A 27,609-nucleotide genomic window follows, 5' to 3' on the forward strand; every position below is an offset into this window, starting at 1 on the left:
GGATAATTTTCCTATGGAACATAAGACAGTATGCTATATGTTTATTTTACCCCTGACCTTTTCATTCATTCGTGCCTTGCGGGACTTGTCGGCCTTCCGCAGGGCATGTAAGAAGCATCTGTTCCGGCAGGCTTTTGAGTTCTGTTATTGATGTTTTAAAAGGTGCTTTTAGGATGTTTTTAAGATGTTTTGTTAAAGATGTTTTAAAGATGTTTTTAAATTGTTGTTTTAGTTCTTGTGAGCCGCCCCGAGCCCTAGGGGAGTGGCGGCATATAAGTTTGAAAAATAAATAAATAAATAAATTCATCCACTCACTTGTGTACATGCTTATTTTGTCATGAAGTCTCTGTGTCTTTAGTTACAATAAGTATTGTCATGCCCCATGAAGACCCTCACTGTTTACCTCTAGTTAAGCCCTTTTTAATTTGAGGGATTCATATTTTATGTATAGTTTCCGGGGGATCAGTCTAGATAGCCTCTTTGCATTTGAAGCCCCTATCTTTCTGCCCCTTTAAAAATCCCCTCAGGGGTGGAGCCTCAGGCAAGGCACTTCTGGTTCTAGAGTCAGCCTTTTCGTGACTGGAAGGTGAAGAGAGAGGAAGGCTGGAGCACGTCCATTCGGAGCTATACTCAAGTCTGGTCAGAGCTGTATTCAAGTCCTGTCAGAATTAAATATTGAGACCATCTTAACAATAGTTGAACACCATACAAGAATGAGACAATAACAGGAAATAAAGATTCAAGAGCCTCAGTTTGGCCAGAACTGAGTCTATTTCTTAAGTCTATCTCTCAAAGACTTTGTAGAGAGACTCAGGAGGAGAGAAAGTCTAAAATTCTTGTCAGATAATACATTCTTGTTTGATTCAACTATATAGTCTCTGATCTGTTCCCTGCTCAGCCAATTCACCTTCCAAGTAGTTAAGATAGAGTGGGGCCAGAACAAACATCCATATGTAAAAGTTTAACTTTTGTAGGTACAGTAGAGTCTCGCTTATTCAACATAAATGGGCCGGAAGAATGTTGGATAAGTTAAAATGTTGGATAATAAGGAGGGATTATGGAAAAGCCTATTAAACATCAAATTATGTTATGATTTTACAAATTAAGCACCAAAACATTATGTTTTACAACAAGTCTGCCACTTATTTGGGAGCATGGCTGCACTTGTGTTGTTGTTGGGCATGTTGACCAGCTGCACGTTGCTGCCTAGAGAAACAGCTGTGGATCTGGGTGGGAAGCAAACTGAATTGGATAATACAGAATGTTGGATGAGTGAAGGTTGGATAAGCATGACTCTACAAATTTGATTAATATATGTTCACTAGAAATCTCTAGGTCCTCTAGAGTGATTACATGGTCAATTTCTGGAATTTCTAGAGAGGCATTTTCAGAGTTTTTTTTAAAAAAATAGGGGTTTTTATTTTCATTTTTTCATCTTTGTGGGAGCCCCTGCACCCCTAACACCCATGAAAGTGGAGGGACTACAGCAAATGTTTTGTATTTACCATTTCAACCTTTCCAAGGCTCTGGTAAGAATACTCACTTTCACACATTGCACACACATGCACTCACATATACAGAAATATCAGCAATAATATAACCTATGTGTATATTTCACTCTACATGCATATGCTGAAGAATCCTGACAGGATACAGCACACAATCTAGTGCTTTCTTTGGGTGCATAGTTCTGAGCCTGAATTATCCCAACTTTAGTGCATGCACGCACGCACACAGATACACAAAGCCTTGTAGCAAAGACACACTGATTTGACTATGTGACTATCTGTATTAGCTTAAGCTTCAAAATGTGACTGATTACAACTGTGGAAGCAAAGTGGCAAAATGCGACCAGATATGCCCAGATTTTAGAATGCCTTCCCTTGAGATGTTTCCATGACATTTTTCTGTACTGTCTTTCTACAGTTAGGCCAATGCTATGACTCTTTATATTCTTTATCTTTATATTTATATACTCTTTATCTTTATATTTCCTCTCTTGGTAGAAACTTCAGGAGTCAGAAATAATTGGGTTTCTAAAGATGTCTAAAATGGGATATTCAGAAAAATGACCTCTGTAGACATTTATTCACAGGAGGAGACCAATGGAGAGGGAGGCACCAATAGGTATTCTGCCCCCCCCCCCCCCAACCAAAATCCCACAGTGGTCTCCTTGTTCTCTCTTGCAATGACCCAGAGCAAAATACATTGTGTTATTACAATACACAAGCACATCATAGATCACTGTTATTTGAACCCCCAAGTAGGTTAAAAGGAGAAAGAGTTTTATTTATACTCATTGTGACCAGACTGAGATGGACTGCTTTGGTACTCCTGAAGGTTATTGGTCAATTCATTTCACCATCTTTAGCCAGCATATTCAAGGATTATGGGAGTTGCAATCTAAAAGCATGCTTTTCATCCTGATACAGCCCATCAGTCAGCAGCAGATCATATTGGAGGAACACTGAGCTTCCTGGGTTGCCTGACCTAATCCTGAAGCATCTTCCACATGGAGCTGTCCATGGTCCTGACCTCAGCAATACTATACCCTACCCAATCTTGAGCATAATAATAATAATAATAATAATAATAATAATAATAATAATAATAATAATAATGGGAAGTGTTCGACTTGTGATTTTGTGAAACGAAATCCAGCATATCTATCTTGTTTGCTGTGTCATACAACAACAACAACAACAACAACAACAACAACAACAACAATAATAATAATATATTTTTAGACCCCACCTCCATCTCCCCGAAGGTACTCGGGGGCAGCTTACATGGGGCCAAGCTCGGATAAATCAGCAAAACAAAACAAAATGACATCAGAAAATACAGACACAGGCATTAAAATTTAATACTCTAAACATAGCAAAAGTATAAAATGATAATCATAGTAAAAACATGGATTTGGCACCCAAGTAGAGGGGGTAAAATGAACTGGGCAAAGTGCAACAAGTGAATATTGTAAACGAGGTAGTTGATTAAGTGCTACCATCAATGGGAGAGCAAACTTGGAGAGGGGTGGACCCTGTGACTAATGGGACAAGATAAAGTGCAACAAATGAGGAACTTATAAACTTTCCCAAGGAATTATTTGAATTTCTAGGTTGATAATTTATGCTACCAACATTTTCTTTACTGATTATTTTTATGAAGCTCAATTACTCTCAAGAATTTTACATGTTTAATCTTGCTACATTATCTAGCAAAGGGGGGTTTTAAATGAAAGCTGAAGACATTTTTAGAAGACACGAATAAATACCATTAGTGACTCAAAGGTTTTTTGCCAAAATGGTCACACAATTAGATAAAGTATCAGCAGTGTAATGCTTAATGAGATAATTACTCCTAGGTAAGTGTTTATACAATTGCTGCCTATTAGTCTCATATTTCATTTCCACTTTGCTCAGAATTATTAATTAAAAATCCTGTAGTGTCCCCCACCCCTTCAAGAGCATGTTATGACATCTAGTCTTCCAAATAGCAAGGTCCAAATCATACTGTCATGCCTGAGATTTCAGAGATATAAAAGTACTATGCACAATAGTGGTACTGGCAACTATGTGAACATTTATTTTCTTTACAAAGGATAGCATTATGGTAATTAAAGAGTCCTAAATGGGAACTTGGAAAATCCAGACTGTTAAGTTTACAGAGGAATGGCCTAGATACATAGTCACAGGTACAGAAAGGAAACTTACAATAATGATTTGATAGCTATCCTAAGGGCCAAAGCCATAGGACAACCGCTCTCATCACTGATAATATATGGAAGATTCAACTATACCTCTAGGGACAGCTGGTGGCTTCCAGGTCTCCAGAGGGGAGGTTCTCATCTGATTTTATTATAAAGTTTAAAGGAGATATTCCAGTGCTAAACCTATTTTGGAGACAGGTTTATCAATCTGGGTAGTGGCTTCATAGTCTAGATTTAATCTCAGAGTAGATTCACAGCTTCACTGACACAAGTTGCCACAGTATACAGCACAACACCACCAGTGTGAATTTCTCTTTTCATATGAAATCAACATTAAACTCAATAAAAAGGGACCTGCTGATGTTAACTACTACTTCAGTCATAGCAGCAATGTTACACCAGACCATTTAGAAATCATCCTATTCCTGCCTATACATCATACACCATGGATAGAAGAATGCTATAAGCTAAGGAGTAAACAAGAATATTTCCTTCATCTTCTGCCTAGGGCAGTCTCAAAGCTGCAGCCCTGTGGTGTCTTAAGGACTCAAAGATTAGTGTGAATGGATGCTGGAGAAAAAAGTCTGCTCCTGCCCGAGTACTGCACAATACTGCATGCAATACATAACAAAGGCTACCCAACGATATGACTGCATATAAAGTGCAATGCTTACTACAAAATAAAGAAACACAAGGGTTCCTTTTAACAGAACATATATTTATAGTTCCAGCCAACAGGTCTTCGTGAATATACTTTATCTGAAGCATTTTGTGAAATTTCATTATAAGAACATGACTGTTAGTGCTTCCAAAATTCTGCAACAGGGAGAGTTGGGCAATGGCTATTCCAGTATGTCTAATGAAAGACCTCTTTTGCAGGCTTCTTCTTCAACTGTCACCTGGCAACATCCATTTGATGATGTTAAAGCAGATGGGGAACATTAATCATGGCTACCCTACCTCCACTGATGTAAAGCCATCAGGCTCCTCTTTCCTTTCCAAAGGACAGTAGAGGAAATCTTTTTTGAAACAGGACAATTTCCATTCCAAGGAAATCTTTTTTGGAACAGGACAATTTCCATTCCAAGTGATCATTATGATCAATTTCCATTCCAAGTGATCATTATAAAAACAACAACTTAGGGGTTTTTTTGCTTGGGTTTTCACTTTTTTTCATTTTCCCTTTCTTCTGCTGTTGCCATAACCACCACCACTATCACGGCCAACATCTTTAGGCTGTTCCCCATTCCTTCTTCTCATTCAGGCATAACTAACGTAAATATTATTGAGGTCTAATAATGTGGCTCTAATTATCCCATGTCTTTGTGTCTGGGTTATTGTTTCATGATTAGCCATCAACATAAATTGAGTGCTTTCAGAAGAGCTGGATAAAATGATTCATTTAAAGAAAATATATTAGTTGTGTCAACAGCTTTCCATTATCGTAGCTGAAAATGGGAAAAATATTTCAATACTCTTCAGGGAGAAATAGCATAATTTACAGTGGAAAATTATATTTACTTGAAAAAGAGCCATATTTCAGTTTTTATAACATTTAAGCAGCATTAATGAAGCCACACACAGGAAACAGGTAACCATCACAGAATGTAGAGCGCAGCAAGGGAGATGGAGCAGCACTTCAAAGGTTAGAACAGCGTTAAGGAGTTTTGTTATTAGGCTTTATATGGTGGGTTATGTGTTTTTATGATTATCTGTTTATGCACATTGTTGTGTTTAATGTTTTAATTGCTGTATTTTAACCAGCTATATGTTTTAATATGTTGGAATTTGCTCTGAGGAGATAGGGCGGTATATAAATAAAGATTATTATTATTATTGTATGACACAGCAAACAAGATAGATATGCTGGATTTTGTATCACAAAATCACAAGTCGAACACTTCCCAAGTGTCTAGGACTGTGTGATGTATTTTCGGATGATGCGCGCAGATCCCAGTAGGATCTGCCTTTTGCAGTTGGCAGATCGTGATTTTGTCAATGTCTATTGTTTCCAAATGCCAGCTAAGATCATTTGGCATGGCACCCAATGTGCCGATCACCACCGGGACCACCTGCACTGATTTCTGCCAGGGTCTTTGCAGTTCAGTCTTGAGGTCCTGATAGCAGCTGAGTTTTTCCTGTTGTTTTTCGTCAATGCGACTGTCACCTGGGATGGCAACATCAATGATCCAAACCTTTTTCTTTTCCACAACTGTGATGTCTGGTGTGTTGTGTTCCAGAACTTTGTCAGTCTGGATTCAGAAGTCCCATAGTATCTTTGCGTGCTCATTTTCCAATACTTTTGCAGGTTTGTGATCCCACCAGTTCTTTACTGCAGGGAGGTGGTACTTGAGGCATAAGTTCCAATGAATCATTTGGGCCACATAGTTGTGCCTCTGTTTATAGTCTGTCTGTGCGATTTTCTTACAGCAGCTGAGGATATGATCAATGGTTTCGTCGGTTTCCTTGCACAGTCTGCATTTTGGGTCATCAGCTGATTTTTCGATTTTGGCCTTAATTGCATTTGTTCTGATGGCTTGCTCCTGGGCTGCAAGGATCAGGCCTTCTGTCTCCTTCTTCAGTGTCCCATTCATGAGCTATGGCCAGGTCTTCTCCTTATCATTATATAATAATAATAATAATAATAATAATAATAATAATAATAATAATAATATCAGTAGAAGCTGATTCAGGGAAAAGGCAAGAATTTCACTCCCAATACATTTGTTCAGGGCATGCTAACAATGTTGTCATTGCCATCTACACATTTTGCAAATTATAAAAGACACAATTCTGGCAAGTGTAAACATTTGTAATGTATATATGTTTTGATAAGGAAAATGGGTCAATGATTTATTTCCCATCTGATACAGTTGACTCTCAGTTGACCCAGCACCCATGGGGATTGAAAGACACTAGATAAATGTAGTTTCTGTTTTCTTGAGGGTTACTATTAAAAACAGGCCAAACTAATCCTAAATCCCAAACTGTAACATATTATAAAGTCTGTACTGATGTGATACTAATATTGAAATATAGTAATAAATAGCAAATAAAGACAATTTTAATATAATGATTTTACTGTATTATGAATAAAAACAGTTTTCTTTTTTTAAATGAAGTGTTAATTCTTCAATTTTTATTGCTGGTTGCTTTGAAATTCCAGTTGCTTGAGTTCCAGTTAACTAACCATCTACTGTAATTGATAATGTCAAACTTAATTTATCATATACATTCTAAATTGAGAAAAAGTTAATACAGGGTTGTTGTATGTTTTCTGGGCTGTATGGCCATGTTCCAGAAGTATTCTCTCCTGACGTTTCGCCCACATCTATGGCAGGCATCCTCGGAGGTTGTATAGCACGGAAAACATACAACAACTCTGCTATCCCGGCCATGAAAGCCTTCAACAACACAAAGTTAATACAATTTGTAAAAGAAAGCATCTTTGGAATGGTACCTGTAACCTACTTTACAACATATCAACCTGACCATTTACATACACTTGCATACATGAATCAGAACACGAGATTCCCTTACATACCAGAAGGCCTTAATCACCTGGAAGAATTTATAGGCTCATCTATTTCTTTCCCCACAAACAACTAGAAGAATTTTAAAGAGCCTTTTGCCTGTTTGCACCACACTGAAAGAAAATGAAAAACACAAACAAGAACATTTGACAAATGGGGGGAACCAATGCAATCCTTCACACTAATTTGTTGCCTGACAACTTGTCACTCCCTTTTGCTCTCTCCCTCTTTTCTTATTGGACCTTATTGGAATATGAGCCATCTCATTCGCAACAAGCGAAAGCACAAGAAATAGCAACACAGCTTCAGATGTCTTTTATAAGTTTGTTGTGAATCCTTGGAACTCCAGAAAAATATCTTGTTCTCACAATATACTTGCGAAGTGCTATTCCAGTATGCCTTGTTAGATTACAAATCCTGACTGCAATGTGACTGAAATATTTAATAATGGTACCATAGGTATAATGCAACATAAAATACACTCTTACATTTAACATTGAAATAGCACTCCTTTAAATGAAGACAAGGATTCTGCAGAGTTCTTGTGAGGAAGTGAGAGATGCAAATACATTTTAAAATATAAAGATAACTTAACCTCATCCAAGAGTCCATTCCCAGTGTCCATGAAACATATTTCTGTCTATGGTCAAATTATAATATTTTATCCAAGAGATTTATTGTGCATGTGAATGTAGTGTATGTTTTGGGTGAACACAGACCCAGAGAACATGTAAAATATTTACTCTAAATTAATTATATCAAGTTTGCTACTACACAGTTATGTGTCTGTTTTGTTAGGTAAATCATTCAAGTGGTTCTTGGTTTTCTTACTGCAAGGCGCATACTGCTCATTTAGAAAGTGCATCAGCAGCCACATGTGTATGTGCTCTCATATTCAGCAACACATACCCTGTTACCTTGAAACACTCTGTTCCTTTCAGAAATTCAGTTTTTAGTACTGCAGTTTCAGAAAAAGTCAACTAGATGAGAATAAAAAAGCAGAAATTCCTTTATCTTCCCTAAAGCCTACCTTTCCTCTTTGGTATCAGACAAACGTTGTCCCACAATACAATGCAGTAACTTAATGCTTCGTTACTAATTTGCAGTGGCTAGAGTTTAAGAAGAAAAAGAAAGCACTTCATATATCCCAAATGTGCAGTCACTTCCAAAAGAATAGCATACTCTCCCATTATACAGCTACAACATTTCAAGCTGGGTTTGCAACACAGATGTGCCTGAAAGCTATGCGGAGTATTAAGTTTAAGCTTTTCATTCTTCTCTAACATTCTGTTTTATTTACTCAGTCAAGTTAATACCCTTCCTAAAAATATCCACTAAACATTCAAGATGATATCTCTCTCCCCCCGTTTCAGCAAGAAAATCTTCGATTTCATTTCAGCAAAGCATTCTGTGCAATATGGAGAAAATGTGAAGTACATTGAAGTCCCAGGGTTGTGGATACTTAACCACAGCAAACTATGATTCTAAAGCAGGATTTTGCCCATAAATATTGCTTTCTAGTTCCATTTCATTTCAGCATTAAGTGGGGAGGAAAACAGAGATAGAGGGACACATACAAAGGGAGATAGATGAGAGCTGCAAAGCTATTGCAATTTTAAGAAGTAATTTCATGAAAAAGGAAAAGAAAAATCTATAAAGACATTTGTATTTTTTATGCCTTCTGAGGCAGCACTATCTATTCCAGACAAGGCTACAACAGGTGACATTCTGATGAATGTAATTTTGCAAAACATTCATAGTTTAATTTTGTCCAGACCTGTGCTATGCAGCAATCTGTAATCTTGCCAACGATGCCTTGAAGATGCCTTCACTTCAGCAGTTACACAAAGATCAGCATATAAACATCCAATAAAATGGTCAAGTAAGTCAGTGACAGCTTAACCTCTCTTTTAAAAAAAGCATAAATATATAAATGCATTAGAAAGATAGAGGTAACCAAGCTGTTCCCTGCTTGCTTAAGATGCTCCTCTTATCCAACATTCAAATTGAATGAGCCAGTGCAAATGCACTGCTCTTCCTCTCATGAGGCCGGGATGCATTTATGTGAAACATGAGGAGAATGCCTAATGCTGAAACATACTCTCTGCATCTTCAATGAGATTTCATTACAAGGCTCTCTTTCACTTTCCTAGCACATACTATGGTGCCTGGCAAAGAGTCCATATCTCTCTCAAGACAATTACTATAAAGGCAGACTATTGAACTTTTCATATATATTACAGTGTAAATAGGTATTCTGTAAATAGCAATATCCTTTTGCTTTTGAAGATGCTTCCAATGGTATTCAAATGTGATACAGCTGCAGGTTGTGACAATGTTTTACTCGTTAAGAACATTCATTATGGTTGCAATGAGTGGACATAGGGAGAAATACGGTATTATTTATTTTAAGTTTTTCTGTATCATCTCTCAGCCAATGAACATATAAAAGCCAATTAAAACACTGCTAAGATAAACATAAGGAGCCCCGGTGGCAAAGTGTGTTAAAGCACTGAACTGCTGAACTTGCAGACCGAAAGGTCCCAGGTTCAAATCCCGGGAGCGGAGTGAGTGCCCGCTGTTGCTCCAGCTTCTGCCAACCTAGCAGTTCGAAAACATGCCAATGTGAGTAGATCAATAGGTACCGCTCTGGCGGGAAGGTAACGGCGCTCCATGCAGTCATGCTGGCCACATGACCTTGGAGGTGTCTACGGACAATGCCAGCTCTTCAGCTTAGAAATGGAGATGAGCACCAACCCCCAGAGTCAGACATGACTGGACTTAATGTCAGGGGAAACCTTTACCTTTACCTTAAGATAAACATGTTTTTAAAAACATTAATACACTCTTCAAAACTCCTAAAAGCAGTCTAAAAATAATCCTAGGAAACCATTAAAACATTGTATTTTTAAACATTGGATGCTATGCAGAACAGCATCATTTTTAGCTGCTCGGTGGAAACTTAAAAGACATAGTGCAAGTCTAAGTTCTCTGGGTAGGGAATTGCCTTCTCAACAGTTCTACTCTTCCACCACCACAATAAAAACCTAATTATTAGGGCAAAAATAGGATTGAACAACAAACAGTTTTTACCATAAAACTGGAAGTGAAAAGCGACAATAAAGATTGGGACAAGACGACAAAATATATGTTAGAAGCTGCACAAGCTACGGTCGCCCTGGGATGGAAAAAACATAAAAAATGGATACACAAAAAGGATATGAATATTTAGCAGATTATATGCGTCAAGATTATATTTTGGAAAGGAAAAATAAATATATCAATGGATACCCCGGGGGAAACTGGGAGGGAAATTGGAAGAACTCATAGCCAAGGTAAAGGGTAACAGAACATATAAGGAATTGAACCTTACAATCCAAGAAACAGAATGAACGATAAAGGAAATGCTCCTGGAGGGAGGGAGGTGAATGGGAGAGGGAGGGAAGAAGAGGAAAATAGTGGAAAATTGATGGATACAAGTATGGGACGAGAACCATACTAATAAGATATAAACAATAGGTGACGCCAAAAGAGGGTGAATATGTATGGAAGTTTGTTTTCTTTCTTTCTTAGCTAAACTTGATATATAATATATACGTCGCCTTTATTATCTTGTTATTTTTTTCTCATGAGTAAATGTGGTTATGTTAAACCCTACTTGTACGATCCAAAATTTAAAAACCCATAAAAATAATATCAGACGAGAGCTTATCTACATTCATCAGAACACACACTGGCTTTCTTCCCATTTTTAAATCAGAGAATTGAGCAGCCCTCTAGACGTTGTTCAACTATATCATCCAGCAGGCTTAGCCAATGCTGACAAAGCATGAGAGATGTAGTCTAACAACATCAGGAAGATCACACAACTTTCTCCTCTGCTGTAAATTAAAATAAACAGAGGAGCAGGGATGGATCCTGTGATGCATGCTTGTTATTTCAAAACCCTGAAAAGTACAAGGAAACAGATGTTGATACATGCTCTAATGTCAAAAAACAATTCTAGAATCCAAAAAAGATTTTACAAATAAACTTCTATGTCCAGATCTGATCATGCCTGTGTTGGAAATGACATTCAGACCCTTTCTACAGTGCTGTGGATCTATGGAGGAGAAAAGGATGAAAGTGAAATTAAAAAATACTAAGCAGTTCTCATAGACAGAATGTGCTCTGGCACTCGAGTGGCCTTTTCTACAGATCTGTAAGAAAGTTAAACATGCTGAAGGCCTTGACACCATATCCTTTGACATTGAGACAGGTGTGCCCAAGCAACATCATACTGTGGTTAAGATTAGATGTGGTTAATGACGAAGAACACACAGATTGGGAGGGGCTAGGAAGGAGAAGATTCACCACTCACTTTCCTACTCTCCCCCTTGCCAAGTTGACTGAGTGCAAACCACTACATGCAGTACCAATCTTGAGTCCTAATGAATCATACTGAAGATATAAAAACACTGTAGAATTAATGCAGTTTGACACCACTTTAATTGGTATGCACCAATGTTATGGAATCATAGGAGTTATAGTTGTACAAGGTTTTCAGCCTTCTCGATCTAAGAGTGCTGGTGCCTTCCCAAACTACGCTACCAACTTCATTCTCTCAGTGAATCTCTATAGTAGTGGTTTTCAACCTGTAGGTCCCCAAGTGTTTTGGCCTACAACTTCCAGAAATCCCAGCCAGTTTATCAGCTGTTAGGATTTCTAGGAGTTGAAGGCCAAAACATCTGTGGACCCACAGGTTGAGAACCACTGCTCTATAGTAATAGAAGATACTTTGGCATCTGATATTCCAGAGTAAAACGGCTATTATGTCTTTCAATGCAGACATAACTAAAAGTGCTAGAGCTCTGCCATTTTATTGCTGATAATTTTTTTCTGGTTGAAAATAAAACAAATTATAGGTGAAAAACGTATATACTGCCATTTCCCCTACCTGACATATCCAACCTTCCTGCTCCCAAAAAACAGCCAGAAAGGCAATTGGAAGTGATGCACTGCCACTTTAAGTTGTTACAATAGAGACTTTGAGTACAGGTTTCCTTAGGAGCCAGAAATCTAGCAGAGTGAGTCTCCAAGCTCTGATAAATGCTGAGCTCCAACACAGGCAGGAGTTGATTCCACTGTGTGAAACAGTTTACATTTGTGGTTTGCTGAAGCACATTATTGGGCTTAAGTCAGACTTTCCTCAACTGCATTTAATGCACTTCATTGACCCTGATTTCTGCTTCAGCGTCCATTGGCAGCATATGTTTTGTACCCATCACAGTTTGAAGTCAACTTGAAGTTGCATTAAATGACAATTGTAGATGTGTCCTCAGTATTCTAATAAGAGCAGATAATGGTAATTATGATTCTAGAAGGAATATTTTGAGGACCAAGGTACTGTTTTGTTAAAATGCAAACACATCAGATAACATTTTGTTTAGTACAGTTACTCCATTGTGAGGCCTAAAAAAAAGAGAAGGGAGCGGGCAAGGAGGAGGAGATATTCAAAAGGAAGTATATTGCATTTATGAAGCAGCCCGTCATTACAAAAAGAGAAACCCATATTCACTGATATGCACATTCAATTTCTTCCTGTTACAATTTTTCAGCAAACTGCTTCTGACTTATTTTCATTAAAACCTACACCTCGTTGTAATGAAATACAAACCCTTATTTTTATTGTAAAGAAACGGACCATACTATGTAACTTATTGTTCTGAGTGTTTTATGTTTATTGTCCTACTTAGTCCAATCTACGAGCAATTCAGAGAAAAATAAAATGTTTTATATGGCATTTATTGTAGTACAAAGTACCAATTCTGTTGCTTGAATTTTCCACAATAAAGTACAACAGTATTTTACTCTTATTCTTTCTGCCTACCCATTCACCTTATTTTGAGATAAAAATAAATTTGAATAAGCCATCTAGAATTCAGTGGGATTTACATCTAAAGAAATGTATATGGGATTGTACTCCTACTACAGAATTAAATGATTGCTGAGAACCCACATCATCCAATGCTGTGTTTCTCAAATTTTACTCCACCGGGTGTTTTGGACTTCAGCTCCCAAAAATCCCAGCCATCTAACCAGCTGTTAGGAAATTGTGGAACTGATGTTCAAAACATCTGGAGGAGCAGAGTTTGAGAAAACACTAGAGAATTTATAAATTACACAACAATTGTAAAAAGACACACATAAATGTATGCTGACTTGTACGCATGTGGATAACACCATGACAGTTCCCCAAAGGGAAAAAGCCCCCTTTTCACTGCATAATAGTCGCAGCCTCTCTCTCCAAAAGGGGGACAATGTAACTATTATGCAGTGAAATACAGTAGACTTAGCTGCTTTCCAGAAACCCAGAAGGGACAGAATTAACCTGACTTCCTTGGGAGGGAGTTCCACAGTTAGGGTGGTAATGCAAAGAAAGTTTTATCACAAGTCCCCACTAATCTAGCTTTACTGGGTAGCAGGTATGCAACATGTTCTCTAGTGAAGATCTCTCATTTCAAGCATACACATATGAGAGCAGATTATCTTTTTGATATCTTGGATCCAAAGTATTTAACACAGGGAAAATGACAGAGCAAGACAGAAACATACCATATTTGCTTGAGTATAATGCGCCATCGAATGTTGAAGGTGCGTATTACCAAAAAAGGATAAGAAGCCAAATGTAGTGTTAGGCAGTGGTGGCTGTCCAAAGGCTGGTGGGCAGCTGGCTTCCCATCAGGCCTGATGGAGAAGTGCAACTTCCCACCAACCTGTTCATGGCCACTATTGGCTTCCACCAACCTTTTTGTGGCCACCGCTGTCTTTCCCTTCTTTGTCCTCAGCCAGGATCTCTCAATTGCACAGGATGGTTTACATGCACAGATCCACTATGCACAGTTAGGTCCTTTAGGGGGCATCTACTCCAGCCAGCCAAAACCCAACTGGCAACTCTCACTCAGAGGACCTTCTCATCAGCTGCCCCAAGACTGTGGAATGACCTGCCAGAAGAGCTCTGACAGCTACATCAGCTGTCAGAATTGAAGACACAGTTGGAAGACCCATCTCTTTCAGAAGACCTACCCTGTCAATTTTAAGTTGTAAATTTTAACCTGCATTTTATCAGTGGATTTTAACTTGTATTTTACCTCTGTGTATTCTGTTGTATGTTTTTAATAGTATTTTATCTCGAGCCGCAAGGAGAGGTGGGTGGTAAATTCAGCATCACAATTGTTGTTGTTAATATTATTAATCTAATGTGCATCTCAATTTTGGTGGTGTAATTTAGCCAAAAAATATGCTCATTAGATTTGAGGAAATATGGTATTTTAAAAATGTTCTGTATTGACAGAGAACAGTCTTTATAGGGATTAATCACAACAATGAGTATACATTATAAGATTCTCCATTGTGCATTTACAAGATACATACCCTCTAACTGCCCCAGTTTTGCCAAGGACTGTCCCAATTAACCCTCTGTCATCTCACTTTTTTTTACTGCTTTTAAAATGTCACCATTTCTCTGCCCTCTTCCCCTAATCCCTTTATCCTCAGCTTACTTCAAAATAGAATTTAAAATACGAAAGCAATTTGCACTCAGTTAACCTAGTGTAGGGTAATAAAGAAAAGCGTAATGGTAGAATCTTATCCTTCTCTAAAAATTCAGGCAAAAGCAAATTGCAGCAGCCTCTCTTTGCTCGTGTATTTTTCCTCTTTAAAATATGTTGTCCTCTTGACCACAAATGGATGTTGCTTGCCACACATGTCCCATTTTTCATCTATGAAATTCTGGCAGGTATGTTGAAAAGCCAACATTCACTTTAATTTTCTCCTATATCATCTGCCTTCAAAAGATGCTGCATGAATAATAATAAATTAACAATAGAAACTCAATACAATTTCCAGCCCTGTTCACTGCCACCAGTAATCAAGAGTGTGGGAGCCTTCAGTAACAACATACTATTATCTTTGCTAGAATTTCCATTTAACTTTGGTCTGGCAGCTTCATAAATTAAGATGACCACTGCATTACTCTACCATAGTTTCAGTTGCTTGTAAGTGTTCAGGGTACACCAGGCTATCTAATTTAATTGCTTTGGTTCTCAGAACTGAGTTCTTTGGAAGCAAGCCAAACAGAAAGAAGATTGGAAGAATTTATTTTTGGCCAAGAACAGAGAGAGACTCAAGACAGAAGCTAAGATTGCTTAAATCAGTCTGCACATATCATATAACCCATAAGACATCCAGTGGCCATTTATAAGAACAGCCCTGCAAGGAACCTGCAAAGTGAGTGTAAGTGTAAACTGCACTAGGTGACACTCTCAGAGGGGGTGGCACCAAATATTTGTGTAATACTTCAGCAAAAATTTACTACTTTTAATAAAAATATTCCTGTAATTAGGTATAACCACAAATACGTAAACCCAACTTGCATGAATTACATCAGTAGACCTAGAAGGCTAAAAACTCTAAGCCTTAATTCGCAAGTTAGGAGTAGCACCTATATGTGTACTTTTCCCAAGTTTTCCCAATAAAGTAATAAGAAATAAAGTAATAACAAAAATGAATAAATAATATTTTCTGTATTCTATAATGCTCAGATTTAAAATTAATATCATTACATTTGCCTAGTGAAATACACTATTTGAAATCACACTCACAGAAGCATACAAAGTTCAGTCAAATTCATAATATGATTCACTGGGGACTTCTAATGAGTTTCGGGTCACAGCAAGGACATAGCCTCTATATAATATGCCAACAGCCTGCTAGTTGTTCTTTATCACATAGCTCCACTGGATTTGATTTCTGCTTGGTGTTCAAATCCCTCAAGCCACTTTTAAATTTCTCAAATGGCTGCACTGCCATTGCTGAAATTACTAGTCTATTAGCCCAATCCATTTATTTCTCCTCATACCCTCTGCTCAAAATCTGGAATGATGCAGTGACAATATTCATGGTTTTTGCCATTATCTATTTATGTTCTTGCAGAGGGGTTGTTTTTGTTTTTTAAATAAAGTTAAGCAAATCAATGCCCATTCATCAGCATGCCTTTGGGTAACCACATATTCAACATCATGGAAAAAGTCAGGAGGCTAACATTCATCCATCCAATCAATAATTATGGCTTAGAGCACAATTGTTGCAGACTGTTTTTTTAAAAAATGTAGGTCTAACACAGACATTATACAACTGATGTGTTTTAAATGTTACTTGAAAGCTAGTAGCAAGTATATTTTGGGTTATATTTCTGATTGTCTTTCACAAGCAAGGAAACAAGCATTTGTAGATTAAATTTTTTGACACAAAACTTCACATCTGCTTAGAGCAGATGGCTTGCTCTCCTATTTCTTTTAGGCACATGTTATATTTCTTCCAAATTTAACTGTTGGTTAGATAAAAGCTTCTTATGATGCTGTAGTTACTTTCAAAGTATATCTCAGCATGGGGAGGGGATAGGAAAATCATTTATATCTTTACAGTGGGCCTGCTTCATTTTTTTGCATGTACTCTTTTGTTATAAATAGAATCCATGGCAAACTGGAAGAAGAGGAGCTCTGGTTCCTCCCCCTCTTCATGTGTGCCACATATTCCTGTTCCCTCAGTACGCCTCTTCCTTAGCCCAGGTGGAATAGAGATTAGTTCAATACAGAGAGAGGAAGACGAGCCCAATTTGCAGGGTAGTGAATCAATGTGGTGTCAGGTTCTCCTCTTGCCTGTGTGCCACAAGTGTTCACATGGCAGCCCCAACTTCATGAGGTGGTGTGTTTCAAACTTACAAATAATCAAAACCAAGGATGTGAAACCTTCAAAAGTTGAGGGCTGTTTGTAGATGCCCTTAACCTGCTTCAGAGAGTTTTGGAATGATGAAATGGGGAAGATCCATTAGAAACAGAGAATCATAGAATCATAGAATCATAGAATAGTAGAGTTGGAAGAGACCACATGGGCCATCCAGTCCAACCCCCTGCTAAGAAGCAGGAAATCGCATTCAAAGCACCCCCGACAGATGGCCATCCAGCCTCTGCTTAAAAGCCTCCAAAGAAGGAGCCTCCACCACGGCCCCGGGGAGAGAGTTCCACTGTCGAACAGCCCTCACAGTGAGGAAGTTCTTCCTGATGTTCAGGTGGAATCTCCTTTCCTGTAGTTTGAAGCCATTGTTCCGTGTCCTAGTCTGCAGGGCAGCAGAAAACAAGCTTGCTCCCTCCTCCCTATGACTTCCCTTCACGTATTTGTACATGGCTATCATGTCTCCTCTCAGCCTTCTCTTCTGCAGGCTAAACATGCCCAGCTCTTTAAGCCGCTCCTCATAGGGCTTGTTCTCCAGACCCTTAATCATTTTAGTCGCCCTCCTCTGGACGCTTTCCAGCTTGTCAACATCTCCCTTCAACTGTGGTGCCCAAAATTGGACACAGTATTCCAGGTGTGGTCTGACCAAGGCAGAATAGAGGGGGAGCATAACTTCCCTGGATCTAGACGCTATTCCCCTATTGATGCAGGCCAGAATCCCATTGGCTTTTTTAGCAGCCGCATCACATTGTTGGCTCATGTTTAACTTGTTGTCCACAAGGACTCCAAGGTCTTTTTCGCACACACTGCTGTCAAGCCAGGCGTCCCCCATTTTGTATCTTTGATTTCCATTTTTTCTGCCGAAGTGAAGTATCTTGTATTTGTCCCTGTTGAACTTCATTTTGTTAGTTTTGGCCCATCTCTCTAGTCTGTCAAGATCGTTTTGAATTCTGCTCCTGTCTTCTGGAGTGTTAGCTATCCCTCCCAGTTTTGTGTCGTCTGCAAACTTGATGATCGTGCCTTCTAACCCTTCGTCTAAGTCGTTAATAAAGATGTTGAACAGAACCAGGCCCAGGACGGAGCCCTGCGGCACTCCACTTGTCACTTCTTTCCATGATGAAGATGACGCATTGGTGAGCACCCTTTGGGTTCGTTCGCTTAGCCAATTACAGATCCACCTAACCGTAGTTTTGTCTAGCCCACATTTTACTAGTTTGTTTGCCAGAAGGTCGTGGGGGACTTTGTCGAAGGCCTTACTGAAATCCAGGTACGCTACATCCACAGCATTCCCTGTATCGACCCAACTCATAACTCTATCGAAAAAAGAGATCAGATTAGTCTGGCATGACTTGTTTTTGGTAAATCCGTGTTGACTATTAGCAATGACCGCATTTGTTTCTAAGTGTTCGCAGACCACTTCCTTAATGATCTTTTCCAGAATCTTGCCTGGTATTGATGTGAGGCTGACCGGACAGTAATTGTTTGGGTCGTTCTTTTTTCCCTTCTTGAAGATAGGGACCACATTCGCCCTCCTCCAATCTGCTGGGACTTCTCCCGTTCTCCAAGAACTCTCGAAGATAATTGCCAGTGGTTCTGAAATAACTTCCGCTAGTTCCTTCAGTACTCTTGGATGTAGCTGATCTGGCCCTGGGGACTTGAATTCGTTTAGAGTGGCCAGGTGTTCCTGGAAAACTTGTTTCCCTATTTGGGGTTGGATTTCCCCCAATCCTTCGTCTATTCCATGTTGCTGAGGTGGAAGATGGCTTTCTTTTTGTGAGAAGACCGAGGCAAAGAAGGCATTAAGTAGTTCTGCCTTTTCCCTGTCCCCTGTCGCCATCACCCCATCTTCTCCTTGCAATGGCCCTATCGCCTCTTTTTTCTTTCTTTTTCTACCAACGTAAGCAAAAAAAGCCTTTTTTGTTTTTTTTTATGTCCCTGGCAAGCCTGAGCTCATTTTGCACTTTAGCCTTGCGAACCTTTTCCCTACAGGTGTTGGCTATATGTTTGAATTCTTCTTTGGTGATTTCTCCCCTTTTCCACTTCTTGTGCATGGGGCCCCAAAACATTTTGTCAGAAAGATCAAGAAATGTATGTATTTTCACCACCGCATACACACGCACACATACATCAACTATCTGAAAGGTCTGATTGTGTTTCAGCAGCTTTTAAGATGGGATTGGAGGCCCCGTTGGTGTAGTGGGTTAAAGCCTTATGACTTAAAAGTTGGGTTGCTGACCTGAAGGCTGCCACGTTTGAATCCCACCAGCGTGGATGAGCTCCCTATATCAGCTCCAGCTCCATACAGGGACATGAGAGAAGCCTCCCACAAGGATGGTAAAACATCAAAACATCCGGGCATCCCCTGGGCAATGTCCTAGCAGACGGCCAATTCTCTCACACCAGAAGTGACTTGCAGTTTCTCAAGTCACTCCTGACACGGAAAAAAACGGAATTTTAACTGATTAATTCTATATACTGTATATACTCGAGTTTAAGCTGACATTTTCAGCTGAAAAAGCCCCTCTCAGCTTATACCCCAGTGAAGGTCCTGGTGGGAAGGTGTGGGGTTGAAAGAAGCCCTTCTTTAAGCCCCACACCTTCCCGCCTGGACCCTTACCTCTCTGCACAGCTGGGTTGCTGTGCAGAAAGCAGAGGAGAGGCCACACGCATGCATCCCTCCCTCTTCCTCTCGCAATGCATGTGTCTCTCTCCCTCAATTAATGTGATTTTATTGGAATCGATTTTTGTTTTTAAATTTACCAGTAGCTGCTGCAGTTCCCGCCCTCGGCTTATATTCAAATCAATAAGTTTTCCCAGTTTTTTTGTGGTAAAATTAGGTGCCTTGGCTTATATTTGGTTGGGCTTATACTCGAGTATATACAGTATCTCCTCCACTCTTTACTCCCTATAAATCTTCTCTGCTGGAATACAACATTACAGTTGCTCATAGGCTTCACCTTACAATGTTCAAAAATGTGTTTTAAAACCTTTCATTATATGAATTTATTCAGGAAAACGATTATCCCTACGTAACCTTGTTTCATGTAAATTCCATATTTGTTGAAATGAAGCTCCTTCAATATTTGACATATTTCTCATTTAGATAAATAAGATGATTATGATTTTTTACTGTTATATATAGTCATAGGAATACTGCTATTCAATTTTAACAAGATATAAATCTTACCCTGAATTTATTCTAGCAACATCGAATGGCCCATAGGAGCAGAGTATGATGTCAACAGCTGTGAAATTTTGATGCTTGGAACTGTTTTTGCTCATTAGTTCCTGGGGAAATTTTGAACTAACTTATTCACTTGTTTCTTATGGTTTTAGTTTCTCACTAAAACCATGCAAATACTAGACATAAGACTATCAGGCAGTTCAAATTATCATCTTCCTATTACCTTGTTACTTAATTAATCAATCAACAATATATCAATAAATTTCCCTTTTTAAGACCTTGAAAGAGATACTCTTTAATTAACAATGTTGCCTAAATCTAACATGGTGCAAGCACTGCATCACCACTGTAATGTAATGTTTTCCACTCACTTCTTTCTTGCAGCACTCTAGGATGTCCAAAAAGTAGCTCCAACAGATTTCCTAGGGCTCTAGAGCAGTCGTTCCCAACTTTTGATCCTCCAGGTGTTTTGGACTTCAGCTCCCACAATTGCTAACAGCTGCTAAGATAGCTGGGTCTTCTGGGAGTTGAAGTCCAAAATACCTGGAGGACCAGAGGTTGGGAACCACTGCTCTAGAACACGTTAAGTTGTAGCAAAACCAGAAACTTCTTATTATTTCTTTTGCAGCACAAGCCCAGTTTTGGATCCAGTCCCTTGTCAGAAAGCAAGTACATCTTTAATGTGTTTTTCCAATTCATTTTCAAAAATAGAAAAACAATCAGAATAAACAAAACCTCAAAATAAACGTGAATTTTTCTATTTAATCTCTTGTTGCACAAAATTTACTCTCATTGTAATCATCATTTTTAATTAATCTAATTCTAGCCATCTTCTGATTAAGCCAATTATTTCTTGTGCATAAATGTGAGCAGAATTATGGTTTTATAATATGAACAAAAGAGATTATTTTTTTAAAAAAACCAAAGCATTTATCATAACACAAGATACAATATTTTCTTACTATTTTATCTTAGATGCTATATACTCTCTACATTGGCCCTTGTATTAATATTCAGTAGTTATCTTTCAAGCTATTAAAATTAATTTTCTGTGTCCCATTTTGTCTCTTGTATTTTAAAAGGCAACACTGACATTATATACAAAACAAATACTGAAAAGACTTATTTTCCGTTTCATAGCCTTACATTTTATCATAGATAAATCAATGACTGGGAAAGAGGTTACTTGAACAGAGTGAGTTTCAGCTATTCACAGGGTATTTTGTATACTGCCTGATACAGGATCCAGGATGAAATATAGTGTGATTCCTAACAAATTCCAATCAATATTACAGCAACAAACTACTGATACAACATCACAATTTTTCAATAGCTTTCAAACTAAAGATAACTGCAAAGTAAAAGCAATTAGAAAAACTTTGGGGCAATTATGGAAGAGAATACAACCTTAACTGTTTCCAGATAATGCATGCTGAGGAATGCAAAGCCTTTGAAGCTGATGTGTGAATGCTGAAGTTATGAACCTCAATACTGAACGTTTTTAAAGGACATATATTATTCAGGTCATGGCAACACTCAAACACTGTGGTGCTAAGAAATCACTGTTAGGAAGTGCACATATTGTGTGTGCGCGCGCACATACCTTCAAGATGCCTGTCAACATATGGTTCCTCCATGAATTTTATAGGGTTTTCTTAGACAAGGAATAAACTTGGTTTTGCCAGCTACTTCTTTTGAAATAGAACCTACAGCAAAAGGCATTTGTTGCTTAACTTCCAAGATCAGATAGGATATCTCTAGGTCTAAATCTAATGAATTGCTCCCAGAAGACAATGGTGCACCTGGTAGAGATCCACTGGATGGTCTAGTTTCAGAACTGGTATATGTGATGCATGCTCTAGTAGACACTCTTGTGTTTCTGGGCAAGATTGTCTACATTCACTGTTTACCCAATCTTTCTGTCACTAACTGTAAGAGATCGCTAGTCTTGTCATGACCTCCAACTGCTGATTCGGTTCCAATTAATTCTCTGCTATGCCCACTGTTCAGCTGCTTTTAAAATATCCCACCTTATCTCTTCTCATCCAACTATCTTATTTTGTCATCTGCTGACTTCAACTACTGAAAAATGAGTTCAAAATGCAAATGCAGTATGCACTCAATTAAGTCAGCTGGATGACTGAAGAGGAGTGCCTGGGATCTTGCCCTTCCCAACAGGCAAAAACAAACCGGTATAGCCCCTCCTAACTCATCTCTGCTTTCTTTAGAACAGTGGTTCTCAACCTGTGGGTCCCCAGATATTCTGGCCTTCAACACCCAGAAACCCTAACAGCTGGTAAACTGGCAGGGATTTCTGGGAGTTGTAGGCCAAAATACAGGTTGAGAACCACTGTTGTAGGAGATGCAGGCCAGGGATGGACAGAAGGTAGATTTGGGTGGGGTAATTATCAGTAGATCAGAAAGCACATCTGATGATCCACAGGTTGAGAACCTGTACTTTAGAATAAGCTTTGCCATCTTGACAACACTCTGATCTCAATTGGCCACATGTGTGCTAGCTTTTATCTGTGAAATATTGGAGAGTATATGATGTTATAACAAAAAAAAAAACAAAGACACTGCTTTGAGTGTGCAGAACAGAAGCTTTCACTTATGCTACATAATTTGAGCTAGGGCCCTTCTACACTATACTAAAACCCAAGAGGAAGCAAGTTAAAGGAACCTACTTCCTTTAGGGTTGTAGTCTCCACCCCTCACCTAAACCCCAGGCTTTCCTAGGTGGGGTGGCTAGATGGCATCCCGAGTCAAATAAAAGGTTGACTTGGGATGCCATCCAGCCCCATATTTGAGCTCCAAAATTTACCAGAGAGGCCTGCTGGCAGCGCAGACCTCTCTCTACAGTCCTCCTAGCACAAAAAAATGATGGGGGGGGGGGGAAATCCCTGCCCCCACCTCCTGATGTGCCATTTTCTCACACCAGGAGGACTGTAGAGAGAGGACTGCACTGCTGGCAGACCTCTCCGGTAAACTTTGGGGCCCAAACGGGGGGTTGGAGGGAGGGATTGGATGCTGTCCCACTTCTCCAGGCTTTTTGGAGCCTGAAGTGGGATGGCTGTGGGGACTGACCCTCGGGACTGTGGAAGTGGTCTCGGAAATCAGTCTCCACAGGGTCCTCACGTTGAAAAACCCAAACATTAGCTTAGGTTCCAGATATTTAGAGGTATTTAATTAATTTAGAGTAAACCGGGAAGATCCAATTTATTGTACATTAATTCACTTTACCTGAGGCATTGTTTGGACACCTCAGATAAAAAGCGAGACAGGTGCCGCATTTTGGGCCTGTCTGGAAGGGTCCCTAGTGTGATGATACTATTCATTATTAGTCCTAGTGTAAACTGCTACCTAAACCAATAAACACATTCAAATTAATGTTTTACTTTAATTTCTGTCACTGCTATGTGGAATTTAATTGATGGCCAATCTCATTATGCTTTTGCCATGTGCTTTTGCTAGAAGTCTTATACTCCAAGGCTGGAACAATAAACATTTACCATCTATCATTCAATGCTCAGAAGAACTTACTGTTTTACCTATGCATGAATGTATCTTTTGGAGATTTCTATTACAAGAAAACATATTTTTGGAAATACGGTCAACTTACATTAATTATATGCCTAGTGAATGCTGATAATAGGTGCTTCACACCTTTCATCTATTATTCTCATTCATTTCTCATGTCTTTATAATTATACTTTCAATGATAAACCTATTCCCCCAAATTTCCCCCAAATATCCTACATAATACAAAGAGAATTTAGTTTTATTTAGTTCGTGCCAGTAACAGACTTGTTTTCTACCTAGGGCGTAAACTATGGAGAGCCATTAATCAAGAGGACGATCTGCTATTGACTGAATAGTTGGTATGGGTTTTCAAAGCCTTTGAGCATATGACACAATGTGGCATTGCAGATTAACTAACCAATTGTATTCTGTGATCCAAGACAGGAAGGTCATAGACTTAATCATGCAGAAGATCTGTAACAGAACAAGTTGCTGTTTAAGTGCTTTGTTGGCTCAAATCAACCACATCACTTTCTTAGTCCACTCTTCACCTCATAGTGATGGAACAAATTTAATGGCCACTTAGGTTATAATGAAAAGGAAATTCCAGTTAAGGTTTGCTTATTAGCTAGCTATATTGCCTACTCTATTTTTGAAAGCTCATAGTTTACTGAAAATTCAGTCTTGTAATTTGTTTATTTAGGAGCACTAATAGTCAAATTTGTATGCTTGGAATGTGAATTCCCAAAACCGTGGTGCAAATAATGCTTCCTTTAGCCCACAAATTACAATGTCTGACATACAAATACATGCTTTATATCTGCTGTTGTGTTGCAAGATCAACTTGAGATTTGTTCTTTGAAAACAAGATTTCAATATGAAAATAAGATTTAGTGCACTTCACAGACCCTTTGAACATTGTTACAACTGGATACAATTTATATAGTACTAGCTGTGCCCGGCCACGCGTTGCTGTGGCGAAGAATGGTGGTATGGGAAATAAAGTATTGAGGAATTGGTGGTAGTTAAGGTCAAGGGTAAAGGTTTTCCCCTGACGTTAAGTCCAGTCATGTCTGATTCTGGGGGTTGGTGCTCATCTCCATTTCTAAGCCGAAGTGCCGGCGTTGTCCGTAGACTCCTCCAAGGTCATGTGGGATGACTGCATGGAGCGGCGTTACCTTCCCGCCAGAGCAGTACCTATTGATACACTCACATTTACATGTTTTTGAACTTCTGGGTTGGCAGAAGCTGGGGCTAACAGTGGGGGCTCTCTCCGCTCCCCCAATTCAAACCTGCGGCCTTTCGGTCCAGAAGTTCAGCAGCTCAGCGCTTTAACATGCTGTGCCATCAGGGGATATTATTTCCTAAAGGTTGTGAATATACAATATTTCTGTTTTTTTGTTTTTGTTTTGTTTTTTTTTGTCTGTTGGAGGCAAGTATGAATGCTGCAATTAGGAAAAATGATTAGGATGTAATGGCCTTGCAGATTTAAAGCCTAGCTGTTTCCTCCCTGAGTGATTTTTTTGTTGGGAGGTGTTAGCTGGCCCTGATTCTTTCCTGTCTGGAATTGCCTTGTTTTCAGAGTGGTGTTGTTTGCGATATTTTATGTGCTTCTACTGTCTGTGGCCCTGAGAAAACAGAGGATTGGCCAGACTTTGATGATGAGAATACTTTGTTGGGAGGTGTTAGCTGGCCCTGATTGTTTCCTGTGTGGAATTCCCCTGTTTTCAGAGTGTTGTTCTTTATTTAGTGTTCTGATTTTAGAGATTGTGTTGTTCTGTTTTATTATACCACATACATTTTTATATATTCTGATTTTAGTGTTTTTGAATACTTGGAGCCAGATTGTATTCATTTTCACGGTTGACCGCAACACAATAATAATAATAATAATAATAATAATAGTAATGATAGTAATAATAATGACTTCGGTAATACATAGTGCTTCACTGCCTTCTCAGCTTCCTTTCTGGAAGAATCCTTTCTTGGGAGGTGTTAGCTGGCCCTGATTGTTTCCTTTGTGGAATTTCCAATTTCCTTGCTTTATTTACTTTTTTTATTTCTTTATTACTGTCCTGGTTTTAGAGATTATATTGTTCTGCATTATTCTATCCTAGAAATTATTTCATAGCAAAGTAGAATCTCACTTATCCAACATTCGCTTATACAATGTTCTGGATTATCCAACGCAGTCTGCCTTTTCATAATCAATGTTTTTGTAGTCAGTGTTTTAAATTCATTGTGATATTTTACTGGTAAATTTGTAAATACAGTACAGTAAAGTCTTACTTATCCAACATAAGTGGGCTGGCAAAATGTTGGATAAGCGAATATATTGGATAATAAGGAGGCATTAAGGAAAAGCCTATTAAATATCAAATTAGGTTATGATTTTACAAATGAAACACCAAAACATCATGTTAGACAACAAATTTGGCAGAAAAAGTAGTTCAATACGCAGTAATGCTATGTAGTAATTACTGTATTTATTAATTTAGCACCAAAATATCACGATATATTGAAAACATTGACTACAAAAATGCGTTGGATAATCCAGAACGTTGGATAAGCGAGTGTTGGATAAGTGAGACTCTACAGTAATTACTACATAGCATTACTGCGCATGGAACTACCTTTTCTGTCAAATTTGTTGTATAATATGATGTTTTGGTGCTTAATTTGTATAATGATTACCTAATTTGATGTTTAATCAGCTTTTCCTGAATCCCTTCTTATTATCCAATATATTTACTTATCCTGCCGGCCTGTTTATGTTGGATAAGTGAGAGTCTACTGTATATTGATCATCTTATATTATCTGCTCAGAACTGGATTATCTGAGGCCCCTTCTTCACAGCTGTATAAAATGCACACTGAAGTGGATTATATGGTAGTGTGGAGTCAAGATAATCCAGTGCAAAGCAGATAATATAAGATTATAAATGGGTTATATAGCTGTGTGGAAGGGCCTTGAGTCTACACTGCCATATAATCCAGTGCAAATTAGATAATCTGTGGAAGAAGCCTGAGGCCTAAATTTGCCTGTCCCCTAATTGAAACCTGGCTGTCCTTGGTTGCTAGGCAACGAAGTGGGCAGAGATTAGCCCTCTAAACTGGCAGCAATTGGATAAAAACAATTATTGCTCTCCCTCTAATTAGGACTTTATTTTTCTTTTCTTTTTGTTGTATCAACCCTGAGGCATGTGTGATGGGTTGTGTTGTCAAATTTCAAGGTTGGGGGGCCTGTAGTTTTGTTGCTTTGTCCACTGCCCTGATGCCATCACTCTTTTATATATATAGATTATATAATGACAATACTGTATAATGTTTATTGGCAGAAGAATATTACAATTTATATAGTGTTGTATAATGACAAGACTGTATGTTTATTGGCAGACGAATATTACTTCCAAAGAAACATATTTTTAAACCAAACATTTGAATGACAAATTTGTAATCAGAGTTTATTGATACTGGATTATTTTTATTTTAAATGCTTACCTGCTGAATTTTTTGGCTAAAATTTAATTCAACCTGCTTTGGCTAAAGGATGAATTTCAAAACCGAAGCTCACATTTTCTATTGGCACTTAAACAGCAGCTCGTGAAGGTCCTCCCCCTTTCATGTTGACCATTTCAATTTTATACAGTAGAGTCTGACTTATCCAAGCTAAACAGGCCGGCAGAAGCTTGGATAAGCGAATATCTTGGATAATAAGGAGGGATTAAGGAAAAGCCTATTAAACATCAAATTAGGTTATGGTTTTACAAATTAATCACCAAAACATCATGTTATACAAATAATTTGACAGAAAAAGTAGTTCAATACTCAGGAATGTTATGTTGTAATTACTGTATTTACAAATTTAGCACCAAAATATCATGATATAT

General features: G+C 38.5%; 1 protein-coding gene across 6 annotated transcripts in view; it reads right to left on the reverse strand.

Moving 5' to 3' along the window:
• Window positions 1-27,609, reverse strand: part of frmpd4 (FERM and PDZ domain containing 4) — a 404,084-nt gene that overhangs the window by 151,984 nt on the left and 224,491 nt on the right. Inside the window, exon 1 of one of the 6 annotated variants that reach the window (XM_008107215.3) lies at window positions 20,569-20,866. The exons of 4 other annotated variants lie outside the window; for them this stretch is intronic. The gene's annotated coding sequence lies outside the window, so the exon portion shown is untranslated. Of the gene's footprint in view, window positions 1-9,019; window positions 9,163-20,568; window positions 20,867-27,609 lie in introns of those variants that run through there. One more of the 6 variants, XM_008107216.3, reaches the window with a different exon arrangement.

Source organism: Anolis carolinensis, chromosome 3 (genome assembly GCF_035594765.1).
Source record: "Anolis carolinensis isolate JA03-04 chromosome 3, rAnoCar3.1.pri, whole genome shotgun sequence".
NCBI lineage: Eukaryota > Metazoa > Chordata > Lepidosauria > Squamata > Dactyloidae > Anolis > Anolis carolinensis.